At 35.9% G+C, this 10,932-nt stretch overlaps 1 protein-coding gene across 1 annotated transcript in view; it reads right to left on the minus strand.

Moving 5' to 3' along the window:
• Positions 1 to 10,932, minus strand: part of LOC107675316 (T-lymphoma invasion and metastasis-inducing protein 2-like) — an 87,627-nt gene that overhangs the window by 22,939 nt on the left and 53,756 nt on the right. The window lies entirely within an intron of this gene.

Below are 10,932 nucleotides of genomic sequence, written 5' to 3' on the forward strand. Positions count from 1 at the left end.
CCCCCCCCCCCCCGTTATATAAAAAAACAAAAACAAGTGGGCTCCCCCAAAGACCACGGTATAGTTCGAACACTGCTTATATGAACATCCTTTACTGTGGTAAAGTAGAAAAACATTGTAAAGCAGATACCTTTATACACTGTAAAAGTTGCAAATAAAACAAAGATTATTATAGTGTGTTGTACAAGAAAATACCATTTCATTGTTTCTTCTTCAAAATTGATTCAAAATGTAAATAATTTTTTTAAGTAAAATCATTTTTTGGTAAATGGCAAAAATATCTTTTAATGTAACAAGTCCTTTGTTCAGACATTACTTATCGTGCAGTGCATTTGTACAAGATTTCATCATTTTGTGAGTCTAGGTCTTTATCTACATATTTTGTGCTTGTTAGGCAAGGCAAAGCTAGGCACGGCAAAGTCAAGTTTATTTGTAATGCACATTACACACGGTGGTAATTCAGATTCGATTTTCCAACAAAGATTAATCTCTTACACATGCGGAAGATAAAATTTACTCTTCCAACGTTTTACTATCAGTGCAATTGCTTTAGAATATCAAGGAATAACCCCAGTCAGTTTTTCTGTTTCTCTCTTCCCCCCAGAAAGTGCAAAGCAGGATATATGACAATACAGCTTGGTTTCATTTTTTACATGTAGGCATCAGTACATAACATTTACAGGTACAAAAAGTACATTTTTGTACTTTTAACTGATGCTGAAACATACAATTAGGACATATTGAAAGAATATATTGGTGTATTTTATGGTTCTATTGTAACAGCATGACTGAGAAAATGCAAGTTTGAACATGCCGCTTGCTCGCAACTGCTTTGCATTCAAATATTTCAACTCAATATTTGAATGCAAAGCTTCGTGTCGGGGTCCTGATCACCCTGTCGGGGATTATTCTGCGATAACAACCGGCTGGATGTACATTATCCCTTACATATTAAGTAAACTGTGTTTAATAAATGAAATTGAAAACATTGATATACAGTAACTGATAATTAAAATGTTAATGCCACAATTTCAGTATTCACAAAGATTAATTTGTATGTCCGTGAAGTTGTTCATATGTAAATAATTTACTTTTTAGATGCTGTCAATATGTCAATTTTAGTAAAGAACCACCCTTTGCGTAAAATACACAGGAATACTCATGAGATTACATTGGACAATACAATTATCTATGGGGAAATATGATTAATCTTGGCTTGGGACCAACAGTTTATGTAATTTCTATTGCTTTGCATGTTCAAGGACTTATTGTTTAAGAAGCATAATTTGCCCAATGTTTTAATTCACATATAGCACTTACTGACTGTTAATGTACCCTGCTTAAAAGATCCTTAAAGGCTAGTTCTTTACTAAAGCATGTTTAGAGCTGCAAAACATACCATTACCACCCAACAACACCCAAAGCGACCTGCACAAAAAACTGTCCATGTAACAAAACGAAATCCTATGAATACAATCACTGAGCAGTTTAAAGTTCTGGAACTTCATTAGCTGAATGAAGCAGTAACAAAGAACAAACTGTGGTGACTTCTCTAAGGTCACCGGAGAGGGACTGTGGAAGGCAGAAGGATTATGGGTCTTGTACGTTTGCCAAGAGAAGAATTACCCTCATTTGGCATATTCTGTGGGCAAGGCGTTAAACTAATGCTAACTCCCCTCTTCAACAAGTCACCACCAACAAACAGTGAGTAACTCTTGCAGCACTTAAATTCTGACATACTCATTTTATTGTGTTAATTCCTGGAAACCCAGACTAACAGGATCTTGCATAGAGTGCTGCTCATACAACATAATAAAATAAACAGTGGTGGACGAAGTACACAAATCAAGTACTTGAGTAAAAGTACAGATCCGTATAATAAAATACTACTCCAGTAAAAGTAAAAGTACTCCGTTTTCAATTTTACTCAAGTGAAAGTACAAAAGTACTTGATTTTTTTAATGTACTTAAGTAAAAAGTACCGATAGATGAATGTTTATTTTGCAGTTTTATATAGGCTACTTTTATCATTTAATTTTATATTGCCATATATTTTTTTATAATCCTACTGCTCAAAATACCTGGGATTTTCGCAAAATAACCAATAAGGAAATAATGAATATAATAAGGAAAATATAATTAGATTTTCATAATGATTTTTGTCTTCTCAAACCTTGTCTGTGGTGTAAACACACCCCTGGCCAAATGCCCCCAGAGGGCATCACTTCCCACTTTGATAATTACTGTAGTTACCACGTTCTGAAATGTAGTTAACTAATGAACCTTATTGTAAAGTGTTACCAACTCATTTAAGCCTGGCCAGTTTAAATATTAAAGAGCCAGAAGACGCAAACTCGCGCGCGCAGTGAGAAGATCTGTGTTATGAAATATTAAGCTCTCTTTGAAGTATTGTGCTTGAATGGACAAATTCACACAAAAATTATGTCAAAATGCCCGTCTTGGTGAGTATCCTAGCAGACATAGTCGGCTGAACCTAAAGTATCAGTGCACTGGATCAGTGCGTTCTCTTAAAGTGACAGCACTTTCTTAATGTTAATCAAACAGCAACAACACGAAAATCACTCACTGCTCTTGATTGAATAACGTTTGTATCTTTAATAAGGATTAATCTTTAATTTATACAGTCAAATATGCAATGTTATTTTACATTTGATTACTTTATTAAATTTCTGTAGGTTATGAATAAACATTTATATTTGTCTACTCGGCTAGTTGATCCACATTAGGGGTACAACGGTTCTCGGTAAAAAACCGAACCGTACCGTTCTCCACACACAGTTCGGCATGCACTAGGACCGCGGTTCAACTTAAATCTGACAATGCATCTGTAATATGGTTTGTTAGAAACCGTGAGTAAGTTGAACCGTTGCACCCCTAATCCACATACATAGTCATTTAGGCTATGTGTGCTGACAAACACTATAAAAACAGACGTCACATAGGGCTAAATGCATAGCATTTTACTAAAACTGCTAACGTTACAGCAGCAGGGAAGATGAACGTGCATGAGTTATTTTATTTAATCTGTGTTATTTTAATGTTTTTTGACCTAAAACATAGAGACTCTGATGTTAAAGGGATAGTTCACCCAAAAATGGACGTTTATCTGCTTACCCCCAGGGCATCCAAGATGTAGGTGACTTTGTTTGTTCAGTAGAACACATATGATGATTTTTAACTTTAACTGTTGCGGTCTATCAGTCGTATAATGCATGGCAATGGTAACAAAATCTATGAGAGTAAAAAAAAAACATGCACAGACAAATCCAAAGCAATGTAGTTTTACATTTGATTACTTTATTCAATTTCTGTACCTAAAAACTGTTAGACCTACCTAAAAAACCTGAAAAGCACTGTTTATTTTATTTGTATCTTTGCTCTATTGTATTTATTTGTGCTGTCGCTTGTAGTTAGATTGTGTTCTTATTTTCTTTTATTTTTATTTGACAATATAGTTTTTTCCCAAGCACATACCGTACCGTACCATAATGTATGGGAAGCCAAGAGGATGTAATGTCCCTGGAGAAAGCATTGGCCATTGCTCAGAGGAAAATGTCCTGTCACGCTGTAGTAGAGCTCTGACAGGCAGTGATTCATCCCTGAGGTTACAGCAATTGTGCCATGTAGCCATCTTCTTTTTAAAGCCCGATAAATAAAGACACACACACACATAAATCGACGTGGATAGCCAGGCAATCCAAACGGCACTTGCAGTTATGTGCTATAGTGCACATTTTAATTCATTATTATTCTTCATTATCCACTGAGTTTTTCAAGCATGTTTTAATAATGAAACCCAATATGTCAAAATAATGTGCCCAATTACAGCGAAAATAAGAAAGTGGTGTTAACTCGATGTTAATTAAGCAATGTTAATTCTTAAGTGGATTTCTCAGATATCAACACCAATGCAATCAACAGGATAAAATTATTTGGTAAAAACTGAATAGAAGTCAATCCCCCCCTCGTCTAAATATATGAGCATTTGGTACCATGAAAACCGATCCCTCAGCAACATTCTGGCAGGCAATGCAGGCAGCAATATCCTCCAGCAGTCGGGCCAGCTTGCTCTGGAGCAGCCGATGGAGAGTGAGAAGGGTTGAGTTAAGGAAGATGTCCTTGCCTTCCTTGACACAGTCGGGCCAGAACCAGCACATGGCAAGGAACAGAGAACCTCGACTGGCGAGTGCTCACAGAGGCAGAGCTCAATGAGCGAGGTGAGGTAGATGCATGGCCTGGCATCCCGTTTGGTCTGCTCTGCCATTGGAGCTGACCCCGTCCCATGGGCAGTGCTGGTAGTGTTAGTTGTTCCTCTTCTACGGATTTCTTCCCTGTCTCTGGCTGTTTTTTTTTTTAACAGGACTGTTAAATAAGCCCAGATTAATAGTCAGCTCACAGCCATATGCTGACCGACAGGCTTAGTCATTCCCATCCCCCTAGTTCAATGGTAAACACTGAGGGTCTGGTATAGTTGGAAATTACAGGGTAGCTCCCCAACTGGCTTTTGAGAACACTGCTTGGCTGTGTGTATACATTTTTGCAGCCAAAGATATATTTTTGGAATGATCAAGACTTTCCAGCTTCAAGCATGTCTTGTCAAATCACTTCTGCTAATGAAGTAAACTTAAAAGCTGAGCAAGATCACAGCTTGATATTAAAGATCCCTCCCAGATACTACAGCCCCTTTGCCCATAAATAAGGTCAATTTCCTGATCCATCACTTTATGGCAGATGAAGACACGGTGCCAGAATTTAGAAAACAGGAGCAATTGAGAGAATTGGGGAAAAACAAAACACTTTTTTTTGAAGTGGATTGTTTCTGTCCTAGATGCCAGTAGAGTACAAACAGAGTTTCAAACTAGAATACACTATATAGTAACAACTATGATGCAACTGTGCACCCGCAGAGGCTTTGTGCTGAAGGATACAGCTGAATGTGTTTAATTACCAAAAAAAAAGTGTTTTAATCTTTAGTCTTCATAGATTTTACAGTGGAGTAATTTTAGAGGGTTGTCTTTGGTGGTTATGAAATGGACTGTCATTTTCCAGACGGATAACACTCAAAACTCAATAGATCAAAAAGTTGGAGAAGTTTGGAAAGTGATAGCAAACATCCAAATAATGACAATGGAAACACAGCCATATGCTGCCTGCAACAGCACATTATTTACCACACTACAGTTTTTGCCAGACATACTGACTCATTATTTTAATCTCATAAACTACACTCTTTTCAACCCTTATGGAGGTACTAATCTAGGGTCCTGTGACAGCAGCCATATCATGTTCAAATCAATTTACAGAATTTTAATATGTAGAAGTGACTACAAAGCGAGGAAAGAAATGTGTTTCCTATGGACAGTTTCACACTTGCCGCTCTGTCTGTTAGCTGATGATGCATTAGATCAGCAATTCATAAATTCAAGTGCAAACAGGTCCAGATACAGGAGTATTATGAACTGCTATGTGCATAGGGACTCACAGTTGTTCATCTGCAAACAATAAAAAGGATCCCTCCTCCTGTCTCCCTCCTCCCATCCACCTCCTCAGCAGATCAATTATAGAATGACAACTGAAGTTTCTCAGTCACAAGCAAAAAAAAGCTTTGCAAAAGAGAAGACTTCATTAACATGAACTCAGTAAGACAGCCAACAATGGGTAATTATATAAAAATCACATCATAACATGCAGTGCAGTGTTCCACTTGAACATAAATGCACTCAGAGGTCTCACTGTCCACATGAATTTGGACTCACCATCTGGAAAACTGGAGCAAAAAAACTTTATGACCATCTTAAAACATAATTTTTTCAGTGTTATTTATTCTGTTGTTTGAAGGCAATAAGCAATGAGCAGTGCAACTCATCAACATGAGCCTTTAATTAATACATTTGCACATCAAGAGTGGAGCAGGCTTGCAGCTCAAATAAAAATAAATCTCTATAGATCTCACTTCACTTTTAAATCAAGCAGCCCATCTTTTTCTTATAAAAATATAAACAAACACAAGGGACTTCTGAGACCAGGATTCCACATATGACTTTGTAGAGTATGTCTATAAATCAAACACCAAATCATCCACGCACACATACATTTTCAACAAACTCAGTGGCCCCTTTATTAGGTATACCTGCCTGTAATGTAATTATCTAATCAGCTACTTGTGTTGCAGTAACTCAACTAAGTTGTTAAAACTAAGAATTGAGAAATATGAGTTAAGATTTTTGTGAAAAAAATATTTGTAGGGTGTGAATTTTAATAAGTAAATAACTAAGTGACCACAAAAGTTAGTCACCGCAGATGCAACCACCCTGTACACTGTATGCTGGGTTAAAAACAACCATTTCTGTGTTATTTGGCAATCCAGCGGTGGGTAAATATTGGACAGAACACATGCTGGGTTATTTTAAGCCAACTTGTTGGGTTTTATACATTAACCCATTTGATGGTTTTTTTTTTTTGACACAGTGCTGGGTCAAGTCCACCAATTTAAGGTTTTTCATTTTGAATAATAAAAATGCACTCTAAAATCTGTTTTATACAGGACAAGAACAGTATACAGTATACAATATATGTTATTCAATGTCAATCATAAAATACTCAAAAACATTCAGTAAACGTTTTAGGACATGACAGGAGCAACAAGAGCAGCCAATGGGAATCTGTGGGAAGAAAACTGCAGTAGGCTGTTCCAGTTTATTAAATGACTTATATTCATGACTTATCAAACGTTTGAAAAGTTACATCAAAAACAGCTTTACCTCTTGCAGTACCGCCGCTCCCTATACGCAGAGTACGCAGTTTGCGTAGGGCACCAACTCCCCGGGGGGCACCATCCCAGTTGCTCAAAAAAAAACAAAAAAAAAAACGTGACGCACCATTCCCACATCCGCGCCCGCGACCACTCGCACCTCATGTTTGCGGCTGAATGCAAATGATCATAATTGATGGACAACTATGCCCGTGAAAACACATCAGCATTCTGGCACCGAGAAAAGGAGGAAAAAAAAAAAAAAAAGTGAAACCGAAGCCCTTGCATCACTTTCAGGAACATTCATAATCCTGTGAAACTTTTTTGGCTGTTGACATTAATAACGTGTTTTAATGTCGGTAATAATTTCACCACCACGAACGCATCTAATATTCTCTCTGAGTTTCCATGTTCCATTACGAAAATTAGCCATGATTTTAACACGAATAAAACCAAAATAATCGTTCTTGTAGCCATGGCAACCGCAAATTAACCATGGTTTTGTTACTTCAAATAATAATTTGCAAAGAAGTATTAAGATAATTTTTTGTGGTTATAAAACCAGACCTAAGCCAACAATAGCCTTTAAAATGACTTAAAATGCATTATATAAAAACAATGAGGCAATAATGATTGGTTAATTAATAATTATATGGTTTCATCGAATAACACTGTTAAAATATATCATGTAGGCTAATACAAAATAAAAAATTTATGTACATTACATGTTATTACAAATGCCTGCAAAGGGAGCCAAAGGCCATGTAATTGCTGCTGCTACACTTGGGACAATCAAATCCTTGTTTAATAGGCTATTGACCAAACATTTAATTCAAATATCCACTTAATCTTTCATTTTTGGCCACCTTTTTGCTATAGATGACACAGCCTCTATAATTTCTTCAACAAAAAACATGTGGACATCACAACCCTTACAAAAATTAACCATGGTTTTATCATAGTAAAGCTGCTTAATTTTCTTTTGCATGATTTGTGTGAATGCTTGAGACTATAAAATCAATCAGACAACTGTATTAATAAAGTCATAGCCATAGGTAACGGTCTGAGCTTGTAATTTGTAAATAATACAATTTATTTATTTATTTACTTTTATATTTTATTAAAGTTCTATTTTGACCCCTATAGTAGGTGGGGTTTTTTTCACTTCCATAATATTTGAGGGAGAGGGGCACAACAATACAATCCTGCTTAGGGCACCCATTTGGCTTTACCTCATGCCATCTTGTCTATCAGACATTTAAGTTTCAACCTGTCAAACGCATAGTGTGACCACTATTGCTAGTGCACTAGATCAATAGCGCTCCTAATGTAGTCAGTGGAGCACACGGAAACTTTGTTACATGATAGAAAGCGATGTCGTGTCGTGTTTCAGCCCTGGTCACGCATTCGTTTGGCCGGAGGTGAAACTTCCATGGTGGCGCCAGTGCATCGTTTGCTTTGAGTGTAGATCAGATAAATGCTCCATTTGGAGAAGGCTAGTGTTCCAAGCAGACGTTAGCTACGACGTACATTTAAACAAAAAAGGAAAAATGTGAGACTACAGACGTTTCCTACAGTAATAATTTGACAGGAATACAATGTAATACATACCTTAATTTCATTCAAGAAGTTTCCCGTCAGTCAAATTTTCTCTCAGGCCAGAACACAAAATGATCATTGACAAATGTAACCAGTTTGGCACAGACTACCCAACATTGGGTTACACTGACCCAGCGCTGGGTAGGTATTTGAGGGGATTCATCATTTGTATTGAGAATTGATTGATTACAGAAAAACTACCCAGCACCTGGGTAAAAAATATTAACAATAACCCAATAAAATGACCCAACAGGCTGAACCCAGCAAAAAAAAAAAAAAAAAAACATAACCCAGCATTTTTTTTAGGGAGTATGAACAGGTAAATTAACTGAAAAGTTTGCTTTTTAACTAGTTATATTAACAGCTCCAACACAATGACAACAAAGTAACGTAAAGTAACAAGTAAACGCTTGTTTCTTGTTGTTTTGGGACTGCTTTTTACACGTGTGAAGAATGGAATTCATTCTTACAACAACTCAAAGAATCAAGGGTTTTGAGTACGATGATTATAGACAATATAATTAAAGAAATGACCCTTGGAAATGACCCATTTCATAATAATTTGGACAGATTTAACTAACAGAAATGTATTAAAATTGCATTAAAATTGGCTGTATTAAACCTGTATTAAAACGTCTGTATTAAAAGAACGTACAAAAATGGGGTCCTGGTCTGACAAATAAAAAAAGGCCTCACTGAGATGAATGGATGAACAGAAGTGATGGAATTCAAGGAGAACTCGTGCACTATTAAAGCACTGTCAGTATACAAAAACATACATGCATCTCTGAGAGGTCTATGACATCCTTCAGCCCAGCATGTGAGGATTAATCACGATCAATATGAGTTTTTCTGTAACTCTTATGTTTTTGTGTGCTTAGCCTTCAGCATAAATACAAGCTCTTGTGCGGTTTACAGTAATAAGCAAGCAGTGTGAAGGCCAAAGATCCATGAAGAGGCTAATTACTAAGTGATAACGAACACTGGCAGACAAGCTTTGACAATGCAGCTGCTGCTCAAAATACACACACACATGCACATACACACACGTTTGTTTTTGGTATCTTGTGGGGATTTTTTTCATGGCCTTCTATTGTTTTATATTATGCTAATCCTACGGTTTCATATTAACTCTCACAGAAAACGTTTAGATATTAAAACACTATTTAGCATGTTTATTGATCTGTTTTCATTGTGGGGACATCTGTGAGCAGCACGATGCAAGCAAAACCTCACAAAAGGATATGCACATAAACACAGGAATGAACAAGCACACAAATGTGTACTACACTGCGAATCCATAAAACAAACCAGACACTAAGTTCAGTCCGTATATCAACCGTTAAAGGCACTGCAATATGCCATTAGCTAGGGATGAGCAATACCTCTTATTTTATTTTCGATCCGATACCAATATTTTCAAGCCCAGTATCCTCTATATCAATACCGATACCTCTAAACTCAACTGACCTTTCAAATTATTAAAACAAGAGAAATTAGTAATTATACTCACTTAACATTATATTTGAAAGCTATGTTTTTTTTTTGTTTTTTTTTTACATTTCATAGGCATTTTTTTGTTTACACTGTCAGAAATAAAATGGACTACAATTGTATTTTAGCTCTTTACTGGGGCAGTAACCTCAAAGGTGCACCTTCTCTACCCCTAAAAGTACCATACAAGTACACACCCTTTAAGGGTAGATAAGGTACAAAGGTGTGCCTTTGAGGGTACCTCATGAAAAATAACTATGGTGTTACATAAGTGCTAAAATGTATTATTATTATTATTATTATTATCATTATTACCATGGTTTTTGCAACAAATATTATGGTTAAAATAATGTTCCTGTGTAAACCATGGTAAATTTGTGGTTACTGCAGTTCTACTACAAATACTGTGGTAAACTGTGGTTACTGTAGAAAAACCATGGTTAATTTTTGTAAAAGACTGCCAGGCTGTTGTACCCCTAAAGGTGAAACTTTAGCATATTTTTTTCTGACAGATTTATTAATAGCAATTACAGAACATAACACAATCCATTTGAACTTTTAACAACACGTTTCAATAAATTTACTTGCACAAACTAGCCTAATTAAAATAAATATTACATGTACACTATACTGTTCAAAAGTTTAGGGTCAGTGAGATTTTGTAACTTTTTTGAAGTTTCTAACCATGCTAACCAAGGCTGCACTTATTTGAACAAAAATACAGTAAAAACAGCAATATTGTGTAATATAACGTTTAAAAAACTATTTTATATTTTAATATATTTTAAATCAAAGATCAAAGCTGAATTTTCAGCATTATTATTCCAGTCTTCAGTGTCACATGATCCTTCAGAAATCATTATAATATAATTTGCTGCTCAAGAAACCTTTCTAAAGAATTATCAATGTTAAAAACAGTTGTGCTGCTTAATATTTGTGTGGAAACCGTGATCAATTTGATGAACATATTTATATGAAATGAAATACATTCTGTGTATATATATATACAGTGGGTACGGAAAGTATTCAGACCCCCTTCAATTTTTCACTCTTTGTTATATTGCAGC

The sequence above is a fragment of the Sinocyclocheilus anshuiensis genome, unplaced genomic scaffold, assembly GCF_001515605.1.
Source record: "Sinocyclocheilus anshuiensis isolate Anshui unplaced genomic scaffold, SAMN03320099.WGS_v1.1 scaffold1900, whole genome shotgun sequence".
In the NCBI taxonomy this organism is placed as follows: domain Eukaryota; kingdom Metazoa; phylum Chordata; class Actinopteri; order Cypriniformes; family Cyprinidae; genus Sinocyclocheilus; species Sinocyclocheilus anshuiensis.